The 20,189-nt window shown below is 45.2% G+C and overlaps 1 protein-coding gene across 3 annotated transcripts in view; it reads left to right on the top strand.

Moving 5' to 3' along the window:
• DAB1 (DAB adaptor protein 1) overlaps positions 1-20,189 on the top strand; it is a 656,563-nt gene that overhangs the window by 251,715 nt on the left and 384,659 nt on the right. The window lies entirely within an intron of this gene.

Genomic DNA, 20,189 nt, shown 5'->3' with positions numbered 1-20,189 from the left:
CACTTCACATGGTGTGTGAATATATGTTAAGAGGAATGTTGAGTGGTTAATGTACACAAAAACCAGCCATGGTGCACACTCTCCAGGGCCCATAGAGAATGTGTACATAATCCTTCCACGAAGTGGGAATTGTTTACACTTCCTAGTCAATATACTTAATCTTCAACAGGCCTTGTTGGGGTCTTGTCTTCTGGGCAGCCCAGGACCATACACACTGCCCCGTCTTGTGCTCTGGAGAGGTCACTTCTATACTGCTAATTCAACAGAAACTGTGGGGGAGACAGCAGTTACAAGTTATTGGTCTCTGTAGCCACAGCAGGTGCTGTGGTTCTCTGGTAGTATGGCTTCATTCTGGTAGCACACGACAACAACAATCTCCCTGGAGCATCAGGAACAACCTAGGCAAATTCTGGAGTAAGGGACTGCTTTGGGGCTTCACCTTCCAGGTTCATAGCAAAGATTTAAGGACCTTTGTCATGTAGGGCAAATACCTTTCTTTTCTCCCCCAAGCATTCTTCGACAAACTTGGAGCTGTGCTTTTTCTGCTTTGTTTTACTAACTGAATTTTATCTGCTGCTTTTGTGATTTTTAAAATGTGGATGGTACTGGTAATTGTTGCTGTTGTTGTTGTTGTGAGCTACCTAGAGGACACCTATGTACTGCTGGTTTGAAATAAAAACCAGTCAATCAATTGGATGATCATCACTTAGGAAGAAACTAAAATATTAGATAGCTCTTGGATATGTGTTCTTTTCATTTGGGAGCAAATAGTTTGGGTACAAATCTGGCACCTACCGTATTAGGACCTGAGGAAGAGAGAACTTTTTTTGCCACAGTCCCTGCATAAAGCAAATGGCCGCTATCAGCGTTTGGGGTGGGAGTGGTTCACTGTTGTTCTCTGCATCAGCAGATGTAAGGATTAAAGGATTACAATCACATGAAAATTTTGCACATCTTTGCCACTTAAAGGCTTGCTGAATTGTATTTATGGAAATTCATGCTGCGGCTAGTTTGGGGTCTCCTTTTATCAAAATAATATGTTTTGGCTTTATAAACGGTCCCCATCTAACATCCAATTTTTTCCCCATCTAACAGATATATATGCTTTTGATAGCTGAACAGCAACATAAGAACTAAAGCCATCTCAAGGCATTCAGATAATTGAATTACATTATTTCTTGCTATGCCACCAACTTGGATTTGGGCACCTCTCTGTGGACTTAATAATTGCAGTATGTGATCGGTTTTGAAGGTGCATTAAAAAAAATTAAAAATCCAAGGCTCTGCCTGGTTTGTTTTATTATTGTTGCCTGATTTTTTTAGAGTTCTCTGAATGTCCACCTTCTTGCTTCTCCTTTCTCTTTCCCAACCTTCCTATTCTCCTCTGATCTTCTGTCCATATCCTTTGCCCGTTACACTGAACAGTTTACTTATCTGATCGTGTATGGCTTGGATGTCAGCTAACCCCAATAAAGACAATTCACATATACAAAATGACACTGAGGACAGAACCATTGCTGGGCTGTCATGACAAATGGAGATTGCAAATAAGGGCACATCTGCTGAAAGGAAAGCATATTTCTTGACTGTGTCCAGCTAAACTAGATGTACATAGACGCAAATTCAAACTGTTGCCTCCTTCCTGATCATAAGCATTGTTCTGCATAGCACTGTCACCCTGATCAGCTAGAGCCTTTCAGGAACTGATGTCTAGCAGCATCCTGAAACTGACCTGAAAAATCTTCCTTGCTACTTTGAGAAATTCTCAAGAAAACCTCCCTTTTTCATTTCAATTTGTGTCTAAGGCAAGGATGGGCAACTAACCCCCTTCTCATAACAGTATGCCCCCTCCCGGTGATGTGTACTGGAAACATAAAAATAAAAACCACAAGCAGGAGAGAGAATTATCTGTCACTGATTCACGTAGTCAGAACTGATGAGGAATAGGGCTACAGTTACAATTGTTTTGGATTTTCGAATAAAGACTTCCCTGCTTCAGTTTTCACTAGGGCTTTTTCAGATTAAAATTACCAATCATATACAGGTAAAAAGTAAAACCCACTGGGCTTGATGGGGTTACTCTCAAATAGACATACATATGTATTAAAAAGTAGTAAAGGTAAAGGACCCCTGGGTGGTTAAGTCCAGTCAAAGGTGACTATGGGGTTGCAGCACTCATCTTGCTTTCAGGCCGAGGGAGCCGGCATTTGCGTGTTCAGACCCAGAAACCTCCCCCCTAAATAAATTCACACTTGACTCAAATTTTGGTTTTGGTTTTTGGCAGAATTTAGGCCACAACTTTATTGATTACAGAAAGTGACTGGTTGCGTAGGCTCCGGTTCAACTAGCTCCCTGCCATGCAGGTAGCACTGACCCAGGGTTCCAGCATAAGTCAGCCAAGGGTGAACACCTGGATAAGCGAAAAGTCAGGAACAGGCTATCTCCGCCACCCAAATGTCCCCCTGGATTTAGGCACAGGCACAACCCCCTCTCAGAGGTTGACCAAACCATTGAGTCCCTGGATTCCTTTAACAGAATACCCTTCACATAGGGATGGCGAGAGTGTTCTCCCATCCCTATCACCTGAGCCAGAGCCTATCCGCAACTTTACAAGTTGTGATGATTTGCAAGAAATGGCAAGAGCCAATCAGCCAAGTGGGGAAAATTCCTGCCATGCCCCTGTCCCAATGACAGACGACACACAACAGCATAGCAAGGTCAAGCGCAAAGCCCTAAAAGTAGGGAGAGGTGGGCGGGTGTTCTGAATGCACGCGCCGAAAGAGGAAGCTGTGGGTCACGTGCACGGGCATAAATAGGTCCCTCAAACCGTTTGGACTGCATCCCATTGGCCATATTACACCCAGCTACAAGGAACCTACCAATCGGGTGTTGTGGCTGACCAATCGTACCCACCCATAACACAGGGTGTCAGTTTCCAGGTGTCACCGCAAAACATGCCCTCTTTAATGGAGGACCTGATTTGTCCACAGACAGCTTTCCGGGTCATGTGGCCAGCATGACTAAACTGCTTGTGGTACAACAGTACAACATACCAATACAGTTTTTGTTTTGTAATATATGTGGATGTAATTCTTTTTTGACTACAAATACATACATATATCACAGAAGCCTTTCAGTTTGTTCACAAGCAGCTGGGGTGGTAGTGAATTGTCTCCCCGTAAGTCAGTGTATTTGTATCAGTGGCGTAGCGTGGGTTGTCAGCACCCAGGGCAAGGCAAGTAATTTGCGCCCCCTAACACGTGGATTTGCGCCCCCTAACCCCCAGATGTTGCGCCCCCCTGCACCCCCCACGCTATGCCACTGATTTGTATCAAATAAAATATTGCCCCTTCCGGTTGTTCTAAATCTACATAGAAAAGGGAGGGGGATACTTTTAAAACGTATCAATAGAAAAATATAGATATACAATACACTAAAACAAAGAAATATAACACCATCAGTATCCAAAAACTTAAAATAAGAACAGCTGTCATGAAATGCCAAGACAAAGTAAGGAAATATAATGGGATAAAAGAATGAGGTTGCTTCAGCAGGTGTTGAGGGCTATGTAAAATGAGGTTGGAGGCCACAGGTTGCCCACCTGTGTTATAGATCAGCGTCTATACTTTATGTACACTATATAGATCCTATATAGAGCCGTTGACACTTTTAAAAAAGCTGAGGTGTTTTGCACATAAAACCTCCCATAACTCTCTGTTCTGAAGAAGCATTTGACCTCCTAGGCAGTGCTGTTTTCCCCTCAACCTCTTTCTAGAGTTTAACATAGGCATAGGCAAACTCGGCCCTCCAGATGTTTTGGGACTACAACTCCCATCATCCCTGACCACTGGTCCTGTTAGCTAGTTATGATGGGAGTTGTAGTCTCAAAACATCTGGAGGGCCGAGTTTGCCTATGCCTGGTTTAACAGCTTCATCCTTATCTACATGCATTCTGGAGTAATTCCTGCTGTGTTCAATAGGGCTGACTCCTAGGTAATTGTTCATTAAATTGCATCCTAAGAGTAAAAAGTGGACTCCACTGACACCAGAGTTTTGCTAAATAAATAGAAAGCAATCCTGTCTGCCAAAGAATGGTGGTGATGATTATTGTCTTTATATCTCAGTCCCAGATGTCAGTTTTGTTCTAAAAGCTGCTTTATCACAAATAATATTCTTAGAACCCTCAAAGCTCTGAATATGGGTATCTGAACAAGTCTGACTATTGCTATATGCAATGGATTAATCAGAGCTGTTACAGAGTTAGCTTTAAGCTCTCAATACTGTTAAAAGGTTTGAAGCTAGTCTACTTGCAGTGTACACTGTGGAATCTAAAAGTATTTTCACTGTCATATAGCAGTGCTAGGGTGGTCTTTGACATATATAATCTATGAAACGATGGACTACAAGTGTGCCCTAAACATGAGGTGAAAATGTGTAGAGGCACACTGCAAGTTTTTAAATGAGTAAATATGGGACATATACTTTCCTCTGCTCCCCTGGACAGCGAGGAATAACATTCAGTATTTATTTTTAAGAACCTAATAAATTAGGAGGTTTAATAATTCTTGGACCTAAAATTCAGGACTAGGTACAAAAAATATTAAAAGTCTCATTTTACTACAAAATATGCCTATTTTACATTAACATTTGCAATAAACAAATTTTGAAAATGGAAAAAATAGCATTGATAATACTTAGACAAGTAGTGACCATGAAACTGTCAAGTACACCCAAAATAAATTATTTATTCCACACGTTAGGTAAAGAGACCCCTGACTGTTAAGTCCAGTCGCGGACGACTCTGGGGTTGCAGCGCTCATCTCGCTTTACTGGCCGAGGGAGCTGGCGTTTTGTCTGTAGACAGCTTTCCAGGTCATGTGGCCAGCATGACTAAGCCGCTTCTGGCAAACCAGAGCAGCACACGGAAACGCCGTTTACCTTCCCACCGGAGTGGTACCTATTTATCTACTTGCACTTTGACATGTTTTCGAACTTCTAGGTTGGCAGGAGCTGGGGCCGAGCAACAGGCTCTCACCCCATCACAGGGATTCAAACCGCCAACCTTCTGATTGGCAAACTCTAGGCTCAGTGGTTTAGACCGCAGCACCACCTGCGTCCCTATTCTACACGTTACCAATTCGCAATTCCACCTCCAAACCTTGAACAAGTACTATTTGATGCATGAGAGTTTGTTTTCAATGCAACCCCCCCCCCAAAAAAAAACCCCCACCAGAATCAAGAGGAAAATCTGTTGCGTGCTGAGGTCCCCAAAACACCCTTAACCCCAATAACTCACACATCACACATAATTTTTGTTTAAGGTTTTTGGCATAATTTTGGCCACAACTTTATTTGCATACAAATTGTGAGTGGTTGCTTAGGCATTGGTTACGACTATCTGTCCCTCCCGCCTTGGGGACAGCACTGACTCCCGGATTCCAGCGGAAGCCAGTGTGGAGGAACAAGTTCAGGGATAGGCGGAGCTGCGGCACAGACCCTCAGCTTCTCCCCGCATGCTCCTAGGGACTTACACGGCCCAAGCCCGATTCCAGGGGCTTGGACGAATGGATGGTAAGTCCCTGAATTCCTTTAACGGAATTCCCAAGCAGCAGCAGCATTGGAGGGGCAGGCACAGCCAATCCATACCCCTCCACCAACCAATTTAAACCAAATGCCTAATCGCCAACCTTACAAGTTGTGACGTATTGCTAAGCAGTAGGCAAAACCCAAGAGGCACGCACTAATCAGCCAAATGGTAAATTCCTACTGGGCCCCCGCACCAAGGCGAACGACCCCATGACAGGCAAAGCAAGGTCAAAGCGCAAGCCCAACAAGGGAGGGCGGGCGGGAGATCCGATGTCCACAGCGAAAGAGAAAGTACTCTGCTGTGGACCTTCCTTAAATAGCCTCTGTCCCCTCCTCCAAAATTGCAACATCAAATTTGCCCCAGCAACACCAACTCCAGCCAAAAGTAGGCCCCTTAAACCAATCCACCTAAATACTACAGGGTGCTTTGTCTGACCCATCCGCAACACGTGCTCTCCTTTAGTGAGAACACGCTTTGCGTGCTGAGGTCCCCAAAACACCCTTAACCCCAATAACTCACACATCACACATAATTTTTGTTTAAGGTTTTTGGCATAATTTTGGCCACAACTTTATTTGCATACAAATTGTGAGTGGTTGCTTAGGCATTGGTTACGACTATCTGTCCCTCCCGCCTTGGGGACAGCACTGACTCCCGGATTCCAGCGGAAGCCAGTGTGGAGGAACAAGTTCAGGGATAGGCGGAGCTGCGGCACAGACCCTCAGCTTCTCCCCGCATGCTCCTAGGGACTTACACGGCCCAAGCCCGATTCCAGGGGCTTGGACGAATGGATGGTAAGTCCCTGAATTCCTTTAACGGAATTCCCAAGCAGCAGCAGCATTGGAGGGGCAGGCACAGCCAATCCATACCCCTCCACCAACCAATTTAAACCAAATGCCTAACCGCCAATCGAGCCCCTTACGCTCGCCGCCAACCACTCACAAACTCAAACACACCCTCAACTTATCCTCCACTGAACTCAACCACACATCATTCCCAACAGATGACAGATGAACCCCATCCATCATAAACAATTCAGTGGCTTTGAAATTAATCAAGGGGTGTGAAATCACAAACCCGCCCAAATCAGCCACCAACTTGCTTACTGCAGCATTAATCCGTTTCCTGGAACGCTCGGTGGCTTCCACACAAGGGCTACCCCTCCACTTACGGCGTTGCAGTAATTTTGACCAAATTATTTTCGTTGGCGGCACCATGGCCGCCACATCCCTTAAATCTCCCAATATCATAGCACGCAGAACAAAACAAGAGTGTGATACCAAATCATTCTCCCCAAGCTGAATGACAATCGCCGTAGGAGGGCCCTCCAAAAGAACACGCCTCTGGATAAGCGGCAACAGTTCCTTCCACAGCATTCCCCTTCTGGCGAACCAGGACACTTTCACTTCCTGCGGAAAGCCTAGATCGTCACCCAAGCCAGACTGTCGAGCTCTGCGAGCTGCCCAGTGCACAATACTGTGCCCCACAATCCAGATACGTGTAGGGGCTTGACCTAGGGTAAAACAGATACGTAAGCACACGAAATTGCATCATTTACGCACATAACCCCTGTATGCATCCGACCTCCAACGACCCAGGTCTTTTATCCTCCTTGCCGATAAACCCCAATGAGCGGCCGTCGTTGCGGCCCCAATCCTAAAGGAATGAGGTGCAAACTCATTGGCAGCCAGGCCGCATGCCGCGATGGCCTTGTGGAGCACTTTTGAGAACTGGTGACGAGCCAACGGGTGCCCATTCTCGTGAATAAACAGGGGCCCCATGCCTGGTGGACGCAAGGCTAAATATTGCTGGAGGTCCTTGACCGGACAAGGGCCCTTCTCCCCAGTGGCAGGGAGCCGAATCACCGCTCCCCTGCCCTGCTGATCAGTTTTTGAGCTCCTGACGTTGACTTGCACCTCGGACGGAGACAGACTCACGTCCTCCAGTAATAGACCCCTTGAACCTCCACCCCGGTTAGGTTCAAGCACCACTTCACCCACTCTCAGGGCCCCGAAGAAGGCTAAGGAAAAAGCTGCAGAGAACAGACGGGCCTCAAACCTGGACCAACAGATGCTCCTCAATTTACCACGCATCCGAGCCAACAGGTGAAATGTAATGGGCCGCCGGGAAATAGGCCTGGAGGGACGAAGCCGACCCCAGCCCTCAAGTGCCTTTCTCACCACAAATTTCCCACATGGGTCCTTATTAAAGAATGCCTTACTAAAGAAGGATATTGCTGCAGAATGCAGTCTGAGCGTCCTGTTTGCCCGGCGCTTTTGAAACAGGTGCGCCAGATACTGGAGCACCTGCGAAGTAGAGTGGGGATTACCCACACCTCCCAACTCCGGCTGCCCAATAAACTTTAAAAAATCACGCCAAGCCTTCTCATAAGACCGCAAAGTGGAGGGGGCAACAGATGCAGCTACTCCCTGTAAAACTAAGTGCTGCCAAGGTTCCAGAGGTGATCCGGGAAAAATTCCGGACGTTCTCGAGCCTCTGGCGCCAGGGACCTGAACCGCTCCATCTGAAAACGGGACAGAGCATCGGCAATCACATTAGACACACCAGGCACAAAACGGGCAGAAAACACAATATTAAAACGTAAACAATGCAAAACAAAAGCCCGCAACAGGGCTGATACCCTGGGAGACCGTGAAGACTGCTTGGCTAGCACATTCACCACCGCCAGGTTATCGGTCCAAAAACAAACTCGGCGGTCCCTGAAATGCTCGACCCACAAGTAAACAGCCACTACAATGGGAAAGAATTCCAAGAACGTTAAGTCCCGCACTACCGCTTCCCCACGCCAAGCTGTTGGCCAGCGCTCTGCGCACCACCTACCGTCCCAATACAGGCCAAACCCTAAAGACCCTGCCGCATCAGAATGCACCTGAAAATCTGTGCGAAGGTTTAGGGTGTCCTGCCACAAGGACACCCCATTGAATTCTTCCAGGAATTCCAACCAAATCTGAAGATCAGCTTTCACTTGACGTGACAGACGCACCCTATGCCGCGGGGCTCTCAAGCCTGACATGAGTCTGGCCAAACGGGAACAAAAGGGTCGCCCCGGGGCGACCACCCTACAGGCAAAATTTAAGTGGCCCAATAACGACTGGAGCTGACGTAAAGTTACCTTCCTGAGAGGCAATAGTTCCCTTATCACTGCCTTCAGCGCAATTATCTTGTCCGCCGGTAAACTAGACGTCTGGGTCACGGTATTCAACAAAATACCTAAATAAGTCAATCGTGTAGCAGGACCCTCCGTTTTCTCCGCAGCCAATGGCACACCCAATTCTTGTGTCAGCTCATAAAAGGCCTGCAACAGTTTGACGCAGTGCCCCGTGTCACTAGCTGAGGCCAATAAAAAATCATCTAGATAATGAGTGACACCGCTCAAACCAGTCCTCTGGCGCAAAGCCCAATCCAAAAATGAGCTGAAACACTCAAAGGCTGCACAGGCTACAGAGCAGCCCATTGGCATGGCCTTATCGAAATAAAATTCCCCTTCAAATTGGAAACCCAGTAACCAGAAGTCATCGGGATGAATTGGAAGCAAACGGAATGCCGACTCAATGTCGCATTTCGCCAAGAGAGCACCTGGCCCAAACTTCCGAACCATCTTGATCGCTTGATCAAGGGAAGCGTACCTCACCGTGCAAAGCTCCGGTGGAATAACATCATTTACTGATGTGCCCTTGGGGTGTGAAAGATTGTGAATAAGGCGAAATTCCCCCGGGGCCTTCTTAGGGACAATGCCCAACGGAGAGATATGCAGGTTCGGAAGCGGAGGCACCGCAAAAGGGCCTGCCATCCTATGCAAGGCCAGCTCTTTCCCAATTTTCCTTCGAGCCACCTCTGGCATATCCAAAACCGACTTCTGGTTCACTGAGTTCCTCGCCACCGGGGACGAAACCACCGGGATCCTGAAACCTAATGAAAAACCATTCTGCAAATAAGAGGCGGACTTCCTGTCTGGGTATGACTGCAGTAACGCCAAGAGCGGCTGCAGCCGCACCGGGGTATGGGCTAAGGAGGACAGGATGTTATTTGGCTGCTCCACCTGCAGGAGCCGGGGAGGCGGCCTTTGGGGGCTGCTGAGAGCCCCCACCTTTCCGAAAGGACCGGCGGCCTCCCGTGCAAGCTGATACAGGATGGTTGCCAAAGCACTTTTCACATGTGTGTGAGAACCTACAATATTGTCGCAGGCAGGTTCCTTTGTTATAATCCCAGCAAAACAATTTGCGACCACCCTTGATGGGAGTGGCCTTAGCTTTCACTGGGTCCACAGTTTTCTTGTCAATACGCGGTGCCACATAAGTGGTCCACACATCCAGATCCTTCCGGTCCCATCGGGCCGTGGGAATCTTAGCTGCCCTGCGCCTAAAATTCTCATCGTACGATATCGCGGCCGATTCTCCCGCCATCGTAAATGCCGAGCGTACGATAGACAAATACACCCACAGGTGCAAGGATCTCCGAGGGTAAGCTGCAGATACCACTCCAGCAAAGACCTGAAAACTGTCGAGCCACCGCTCGAATGTCCTGTCCGCCTTTGACACTGCTAGCCGTTTCCTAGAGGCAACCGAACCTTTTTCCTGAATGTCTTGGCCCTCCAATGGGGGGGCAAGACTGAATATGTCCACGTAACGGCCATCCAAAATCCTAGAGCGGAGTTTGGTAGCCAGGTGGGCACCGGGTATGAGGTCCCTGGCTGAATTGGTAGCCACTCTCACATCGGGAACCAAAACACCATCACGACATTCTTGAACTGCCCCATATTTCGCCCTGTGGGAGTTTGCCCTCCGCTCCCAGGCCCACTTTGGAAGTCCCGAGGCCTCACCAAAACCCCAATAGAGCTTAAGAGGAGCTTCCTCATCGCTACTGAAGCTAGAGGATGAGGTACCTGAAAGGGAGGATGAAGTGTCCCTCCGACTCTTCTTGGCACGCTTCCTTGAGCTCTTCCTGCGGCGGCGGCGTCCCCCAGAAGAAGCTCTTGGGGGAGGAAGCAGACTATCCTCCATCGAAGACTCGGAAACGCCACCTTGCTGATCTGTGTTTAAGATAGGCTGAAAAGAGACAACCTGTGAATGATCAGCAGCCACCCTCGCTAGAGGTGGTGACACTCTCGTGGCGTGGGCTGCCCGAACCCGGACAGACGCCCTTCTCCTGGGAGTACCCTTAGTACTCTTGCGGCCCCTGGCCGCGGCAGCCGGCGGCTCAGGTGAACTCGGGGGCTGAGGAGATGCATCAGGCAAAAAGCCCCCTGCTGCAATAAAATCACTCTCATCATCACTAGATGATGCGACCGGCGGCGTTGTTCCCCCAGGAAGGGCTGGCCTTGCAGAGGAAGTCGATGGAGGTGAGCGCTGTTGCAGCAAGTTGTCCACTTCAGCTTCAACGCGGGCTAGCGCAACAGGGTCGCCAGCTAAACCAGAGATCATGGACTGTATGCGGCTCATCGACTGATTCGGCTCGGGAGATCGCAAGGCCTGAGATGGGCCTTTAATAGGCCTCTTTGTTGAAGAGACCAAACTAGGCCTTTGAGACGCCCTCCGCTTTGGAGCCATACCTACTACCAAGGAAGAACAAATAACAGTTAAACACGGAACAAATAAAATAAACACACAGTTAACCAACCAGGCAAGTCGTGCAATTATTGAGGCACTCCTAGTGAAGCGTAATATACAACTCAACACCAGGTGGCGCAGCCAGTGATAATTTCCCTAAAGGCTGCACTTCCACCAACGGCCACTAGGGGCCAGCGGCAACTAGGCCGGCAGCAGAAAAAATGGCGCTCCCGCCAAAAGAGCTTCTGGGCCTACAATCCCTCGACCAGGCCCAAACCCGAGGCCTTCAAGGCCTCAGCCCGGCCCAGCAGGGCCTCAGGCCACCCCGCTCCGCCCGACGCGCGATGCGCGCCCCGGGCGCCAAACCACTCCCGCCGTAGCGCCCCGCCGGCAATGCCGATCAGGCCACGCCGCGCGGGCCAGGGGCAAGCGGCGGCCCAGCGAAAGCGGGGGGGGCGGGGAAGGTTCCGCCCTAGGCGCGCCGCACGCCGAGGCCGCAAGCGGCCCGCTCCGCCGCGGCCCCGTGAGGCGCGCGAGGGCAAGGCGGCAGCCGCCGGCGAGGCGGGATCCAGTGAAGCGCAGGCCGCTCCCTCCCTTCCAAGGCGAAGCCGGTCCGCCGGCTCGCCTGTCCCACCCGTTCGCAAGGGCAAGTCGAGGGAGGAAGGCCCAAGCGCCCGCGCGGCGATAGGCCGCCGCGCGGCTCCTCCGCGCCGGCCGCGCGGCTCCTCCGCGCCGGCCGCGCGGCTCCGCCGCCGCCCGGTACCACCCGCAGCACCCCCCGCCCGGTCAACGCGCCGAGGCGCAGGCAACGCCGGCCGAGGAGGTAAGGGCCGCCGCGGGACACGCACACCAGTTCCTCCGTCAGCGGCCGCAGGGGGGGGGGAAAGGCTTTGAACCAGCTCAAAATAAATAATAATAAATTAAAAAGGAAAGCGCCCAAGTGCTCGTCCCGACAGGGCCCTGCAGCTGGGAAGAGTCCGGGAAGTACCCAGAACCCGGGCCGTGAACCAGGCCGCTAGCAGTAAGGGGCGCCCGAACCCCCCCAGCCCCCAGGAGCCCACCGGGCTCTAGCCCACGGGAGAAGCACCAGGCAATTAAGTAATAAAAGGCAAATTAAGTAATAAGAGGAAAGAGTAAATTAAAATCAAAGTAAGAAGGAATATAAGCAAGAATTGTTTAGATACCACCGTCCTTCGCTGTGTCCAGCTAGATCCGATGTCCACAGCGAAAGAGAAAGTACTCTGCTGTGGACCTTCCTTAAATAGCCTCTGTCCCCTCCTCCAAAATTGCAACATCAAATTTGCCCCAGCAACACCAACTCCAGCCAAAAGTAGGCCCCTTAAACCAATCCACCTAAATACTACAGGGTGCTTTGTCTGACCCATCCGCAACACGTGCTCTCCTTTAGTGAGAACACGCTTTCTGAGAAAACCAGATTAGGTTTCGAAGAGTCCCAAATCCATGCTTATAATATTAGGTAAATTAACTAAGGCAACCGAAACTGCTCCTAATGCCAGACTCAGTTAAGCATGGGTGACTCTAGAGGAAACCTCTTTAATATATATGACACCATTGAATAATTACCGTACCTCCTTTGTCTGGGTTTATCTCAAGCATCATACCTGGGAGGGAATCTATCTTTGAAGGTGACATTTTTGGTCTGGAAGACCTGAATAAAAGTGCTAGCCCTTTTGGGGCTCTCCCACACTCCTTTGTTACCTTATCCACAGTTCTCGAGTGAGCATAAAGGTAGGTATTATGTGGGATGGGAAGGAAAAGGCCTTTTTACCATGGTCATCCAATGGGGGTCTTTGCATTATTAAAAATATATACAAGGTTTGAACACACCTTGGCTCTATGTCAAACAAGTTAGTTCCTTTATTCCAAGCAAAGAAATGATGCACAGTAAAGTATTAATGCACTACTATAAAAAAATATGCACTAGGGTGCTTGTAACATTCAGATAGTTGGTATTGACACAAAAAGTGAGATCTAAGGGATCAATTTCCAGGTTATATAAACTGTTGTTGGGAAATGATACTGGAAACTTGCAGGCTCTGAAGGAAATTTGGGGGCAAGACCTCCAGCAGGAAATTTGATTTGGAGCTAGTGAACAGTTAACATCAATCTCCTTCCAATGAAGGAAACTGTGTGTCGTTGGCATTATCCTCCATTTTGCTGGCACTGCAGAGTACATAAGGGAACATATTGCCACCTTTGGTGAGAATGCCCTTGTGTAGCAAACTTCTGATGAAAAGCATTTTTTTTAAAATTAACACAATTACCAAACAACCCATTTTGTCTATTCTCACCATAGCTTTGATAAATGCCTGAGATGTACAGTGTGAAAAATCTTAAAATTAAGGAGCTGGTTGAATTCAGGTTGATGGCACTCAGACTTGTAATCATGCATTTCTGGAAAACCCTGAAAGGAACAGACAGGGTAATGGTTTGATAAACTCTGTTCCTCCCCCCGCCCCCCCATAATGCCTGAAAAAGTAGCACAAAAGCTCTAACTAGCCAGGGAGCAAACCAAACACTTTCTGTGGTAAATAGAATTTTTTTATTATGTATATAAACTGAAAAGACACAGCCAAGACAATATATTTGTTTGTGGAATGCTTGAAAGTCCCCCCCCCCTTTCTCCCACTTGCACTGAGCATATCTTGGTACTAAAGAAACCACTTAAGTTAAGCAGTTGTCTTGAATATGCAGTGTACAATTATTCTATAATTGTAATTTGAGTTATGTTGGGCTTTATGGACAGTTTTGCTATCACCTTCATCTGTATTTCGTTAGATAGGGATGCAGTCCTAAACAGGGAGTAAGCCCACTGAATATGTCCTTCCAGGTAAATGTGTAGAGGATGGATTGTGCTGAAAGTCCTTTAGCATTTTAGTCTATGCTTTTCTCCTACCATATGCTGCTGTCACAATCAAAGGGCTTTCACTATGTCTAATGGGCTTTACAAGCTGCTTTCCTACCTCTCCACCCCAGGCCTTATCCATCAATATATTTGATTGTGATAAGTGTTCCATTTGAAGCAATGAAACTGTAGGCACTTGCAAAATCCCAAAGATTATGATCCCTTAAAAATCTCAGGATTTGATACCCTGTGACAGAATGATGAAATATATGACAGTACACAATCTCCACAAATTATATCCCTTCACACACATGCACACACAATCACTCTTGCTATTTAAATTCAAATTAAACAGCCCCTTACAACATTTTTAGCATCATACTGTTCCAGTAATTCAGTGTCTAATTAATAGAGTGCCACCAGCTATCGCCAGTCAGCAAAATTACCTCAGGAAGGCTCACTGTGTTTTCCAGTTTTGTTGATCTTCCTCTACAAATATGTGCAGCCACACCTCACATCCTCTCTCTGACCCTTATTCTTAAAGGGAAACTAAGCTATTGGGCACATTCTGTACATACACATCATCTGCCTATGGATAAAAGTAATCCCACCGATGCATAAAATTTACATAAAGAACTGTTTACATTTGTTCATGTGAACGGAAGCTGAAATTTATGACACCTCTTTGAGCATTACACTCCTAGGTTACTCAACACAGACGTAGAGGTGTGCCAGGTATCCCTGTCCCATAGCAACAGAGCATCCACCTGTATGGCTACACACACACACAATCTGCCATGTGACTTGGAACTCATATTGCACCTGAAGTATTAGCTGTTTATAGAGGTTTCTCAGTGTCAAATGAGAAGGTCTTCTGCTTTTCCACACCACCAGTTGATGGCCCAGTTCAGTGATGGGCCTCACTGATCCTCAGTCTAAGCCAGCATGGTCAGTTATCAGGGTTATGGATAATGGGAATTTAGTTCAACAACACCTGGAATGGCAAAGGTTCTCTATCCCTGGCCAGGGCCATTTAAAAGCGCCTGAGGCAACATGGAACACTTGAATGCCTGCTAATAATTCCTGACACATCTAGTAAGCTTCATGAGTATATTATCTTGTATTCTTGGTTTGTAAAGTACATTTTTAGAATAATGACAACATTTTACAAACATGTTAGTGATGAACTATAATGAAAGAGCACCTATTCAAAAATGTTGAGCTTTAAAAGCTACCTAGATATCTGTAGATATTGGCTGACCTGGATTCTGTCCAGTTGTCATAGCTATCGCACAAATAAGCTCAAACATACAGATAACTGTGCTGAGAAGCAACATTCTGATGCAAAGTCTTTGCTTTACTAAATCAAATTATTCCTCTCCTTCTTCTGCAAACAAAGCTTTATGAAAGCAAAATTTTCAAAGCAAAGCAAAAAAGAAAAGTTTCTTCAAAAATGATGGCAATTATGCAGTTAATTAGGCATGCAATTGCAGTGGCTCTCAAATTTCCAACAGGTGGTGCTTAATAGCAAAGAAACTCAGGTGCATCTAAATCAAAAGGCAGAAACAATTGGGTGGACCTGGAGGCAAGTGCATTTATTTAAGTATGCAGTTGCAGATGCACTATAATTACTTGCCTAATTGTGTGCCCAAACTAAACGGATGCAATTAGTATGCATATGTAATTAATTGTAACTTATTGGTAAGTCCTCTGTCTACAATTCATTTTTTCCATCAATATATGTGTTTCTTTCTTTTTTTAAAAAAAATAATATTTATTAAAGTTTCACAAACCATAAAAAGTTTCAAAGTTTAAACATAAAAAGCAAAAACCAAGAAAAACTACGAAAATATAAAAATATAAAAGCAAAGCACATAAAAAATACACAATAGAAAGCAGTTAACAAAAAGAGAAAAGAGAAAAAAAAGGAAAAAGGAAAAAAGGAAAAAGATTAGTGTTTTCATATCTTATGCTTCGTTCACTAGTTTCTTGACCTCCTCACACCTCCCTTTTTGTATTCCAGTTCAAATATTTAATTCAGCAAGTCCTTACCCTCTAGCATTTATCCTTATTCAAAATGTTAACCTATTATAGATAAATATTTTCCAATTATCAATCCATATTTACATATTCTTATTAATCTCTTTACCAATACTGCTTGTTTTCAAACCAACATCCCTTTAACATCCATTAATTTTACAATATTTCTGCAAATAGACTTTAATTTTTTTCCAATCTTCTTCCACCACCTCTTCTTCCTGGTCTCGGATCCTGCCAGTCATTTCTGCCAATTCCATGTAGTCCATCACCTTCATATTCCATCAATATATGTGTTTCACACACATACACTATCTATCTATCTGAGAACAATTTGGGAATCAACATTGATACGCGTTTTGGCTTTCATAACATGCGAGCAGTGATAAGAGTCAGTCACAGTTCTAAGGATAGAAAGGTATGATTATCCCCAGCTAAACATCACACATTAAGCAGCACCAAAATTTGTTGGATAAGCAGCCTCATATAACCAATATGCTAATTAATGCCTGAAGGGATTAAGACTATAGAGTAAACTGTCTCTTCCTGCTCTCACCTTGGAAGGGAGTGGTATCAAGCTCCCCCATTCCACCATTTGAATCTTAGTAGAAAGGAGGTCTGGGCTGGTTGCTCCAAGCCCAGGCTGTGTGGCCTAAGCAAGCTGTAATTGCATTTCTATAGAAATAATTTAGAAACATTTACCACTTTGGAACCCAAGTTTTACTGTCTGTGTTTTCTTACTGGCACATGAATCTGACCTTTGAAGAGCTGGTAAGTAAACCATTTTTAGCTTAGCCAAAGTATGGTCTCTTTTACGTTAAGTGAGGAGGGAAACTTTGAAAGCAACTTAGAAGTGGGCATTTTAAGGTCTATCAGCCTATATTCTTGCTGAATATTTTGTGATATTATATCTCTGCTGGGGTTCTCTCACAAAGAGTATTTGCCTCAAACCTTGCACTTGGCATCCAGGGAATCCTTCTTTTGATATATACCATAACTTTTACTTTTTCTTTAAGTCAAAAACAAAAACCAGCAAAATGTACAGTACTCCGTGGTTTACTTAGGTAGAAGTGAACACTTAACTTCAGGTCACACATAGAGAACATTTCTACAACAAATGGAAACCAAATCTACTAGCTGATTCACAGCCTGAAGAGTTTTGTTATTCTGTCTTCCATTTCTGTCTCTTTACAAGGAAGTTCAGGGCAGAGGAAGGGGAGTTTCATCATCTGGGTGACACCACACATTTAGGATGTGCAACTACTTTTGGGTCAGAATGTGTGTTACAGAGATGAGGATTCTGTATCATATTTCTATAGCACTCTAGAGCACATGGGATGCTTAATGGCAAGATTTTGCACCAGCTGTTGTTGGAGTATGTCAGACTGGTTTGTTATGCTTTTGCTGTGCTTATAATGTATCACCTTTTAATATGTTGAGTTCTTTTGTGTACATGTTGCACTATTTCAGTAACCCGCCCTGAAATTTCTTTGCAATGAAGAGCAGCCTTAAAATGTTTTAAATAAACAAAATCTTTGCTTAAGACTTACAGAACTGTTGTGATGGTTGATTCCGCTAAGACAGCTGAAAAACTATCCTGAACTTGTTTAAGGCAGCACCTTAGATTCAATAAATTTGTAAACATCATGAGTTAGACAGGGAGTGGGAAGAGCACAGGAATATGCTGATGCTTCCAGAAAGATTTAATGGAATGCATTTCTCATTATACTTCACTCTCCTATTTCTAATGAAATTTTGCTTTCTTCTAAATTGTAAACAGCTTTTCAAACCAACCCTTAACTCTTTTAGATTTGGCAGACCAGCATCCTATTCCGTTCTTGATTTTTCAGGGTTTCCATTTCCTATTATGAAAATGCCTTGTTCTGGCATCAGGCTGTGAGAAGAGAATAGGCAAGTCAAGCTACAGCACAGCTTACTATTCACACTCTATTACATATTCTATTTCTGTTTTTTCCTGACACAGCACAAATTTTGCACTTTCCCCCTTTCTCATCTTGGTATTGTTTTAAACTTTGGTTTCCTTCATGGCTTTTGTAATGGGCTCCGCTTCCCCTTAATCTTTTGTTTGTCTTCCCCCACCCTCCCTGACATGCACAAATTCCATATTCATTGTGGCACTCATATCTCTCTCCATTTCCCTTCCACCTTTTCACAGTCGCTTCTCATCTATTATAAGCTTGTCTTGGCTTCTGCATCTTCTTAACTCCAGTGTAGGTAGCTGTAAGTAGCACAATAATATGAGGGTGAGAAGATTTTAAGATGGGTAGATGCCTTCTAGTGATTAAAAAGGCACACCGTTATAAAATAAACAGTTTGATCACTCTGATAAATGCATTTCTACTCTGTGATCCTTAACAGAGTCGGAAACTTGCCTGATTTTTTCCCCCCAGGTTATTGGCAAAATATCAGGACTGATATTTGCAAGATAGAAGGAACCACATAAAGCTTCTAAAATTCAGCATTACACATAAGTAGACAATAAATATTTCTTGTCAGTTGAGTGACCTCCCCACCCCCCGCTCTGGTACTTTTGATTTTAACAAATGATGCTGCTCTGTGGTGGTTCAGATTAAATTAATGGAATTTAAATTCAGACCATCATATGATCCAAAACACACTATAATGTTTGGTGTAACTTTCCTTAAATGTTCTATAGAAAAGCAGTGTGAATCTCTCACACAAGGCTCGTGGGAAGGTTTATCACTCCAAAAGTGTTATTTTAGACAAGTGAAATTGTGTGTCCTCTGCAGAGCTAAATTTGATTTAGAGTTTCCAATTACTAAGAGAAGCTGTTTTTAATGCTGGGTCTCATATTTAAATATATGAAGATCAATGCAATGCATTCTGAATTCCCAATGTGGTCCAGTGCAGGCAATGATACCTTGACTTAATAAGCTGAGATAGGTGTGAAACCTGTTCATACATATGGCTCCTTTGCTCTTCCCTTAAAAACAGAAATCTGGAAATGTAATAAACGATTGGGAAAATATATTGGGCAGTTGCATAAATTCCACATTCCCAGGGGAAAAGAAATGCTTTCAGCCCAGACTGAGAAGAAAAGAGGAGTATCTTGGTTCCAGAAGGAGGCCATTTCATAACATCTTTTTCTTCTAACAGGTACTAGTGGCAGAAGGAATTGCTGGACATCACTCACCTTCACTTGAAATATAGGTGCCAACTAGACAAACTAATATTCCTCATCAGATCTTGTGTTGCTTTACATTTTAGTGGTAACAGCCACAGGGCTACCTATTCAAGTTAGGACCATAAAGTTCAATCCTTTCCCCAGCACCTTGTTCCTGAGCTACTGTTTGCACCATTAGGTGTGTAGACAGGTCGTACACATTCATTTCCCCTAGCAGGGTGTGGAGAGCCCACTTTTTAAAGTGCCTTCGCTAGAACAAGGTTTGGTTTAGATACAATATATGTCTATGTGGGGATCATGTGAAGGGTTGCATTTGAAATACTAAGTATCTGTTGGTGGTTGACGGTGTTATTTGGTTACAGAAGGCTGGTCTGGGGGGCGGGAAACTGGGTTCTTTTAAATAGTGAGAGAGGATGGTAAAATTGCACTTTTGCAGAGATAACAGACTAATTTTCTTATGATTATAATTTATTTAAAACTGTTTTTGATGGTGTATGTTACTATAACCTGCCCTGGGTACTTCTGGTGAAGGGTGCGTAGTAAATATAATATTATTATTTGAGAAAAGAATGTTTTCAACAAACGTAAAAAAATCATAAGAGTATGTGTACTCCACCTCCATATGGATGCTTTCAGCCATTTTTCTTTTCATACCTGTTTGATGACAATTTGGGCTATAAACCTAATATAAAGAATAATTTGGAAATATTGGAAGTACTGTGACTTGAATTTGACCCTAAAATATTTGTAACTTTTTTTGTATGTGTGTACCCATGTTGGCCAACAGAGTGCACTTCCAATTCTTCCTTTGCAACTGCAGTTTGACCATAGCTGTCAACTTTCCCCTTTTCTTGCGAGGAATCCTATTCGGAATAAGGGAATTTCCCTTAAAAAGGGGGAATTGTTGACAGCTATGAGTTTGACCTTTCCTGTGTCTAATGACACCAGTATGGGAAAGGTGGTGGG

The sequence above is a fragment of the Podarcis bocagei genome (assembly GCF_964188305.1).
Source record: "Podarcis bocagei genome assembly, chromosome: 5".
Taxonomy (NCBI): Eukaryota; Metazoa; Chordata; class Lepidosauria; order Squamata; family Lacertidae; genus Podarcis; species Podarcis bocagei.
The sequence above is the reverse complement of the archived record's forward strand: the minus strand, read 5'-3'. Positions and strand labels throughout refer to the sequence as shown.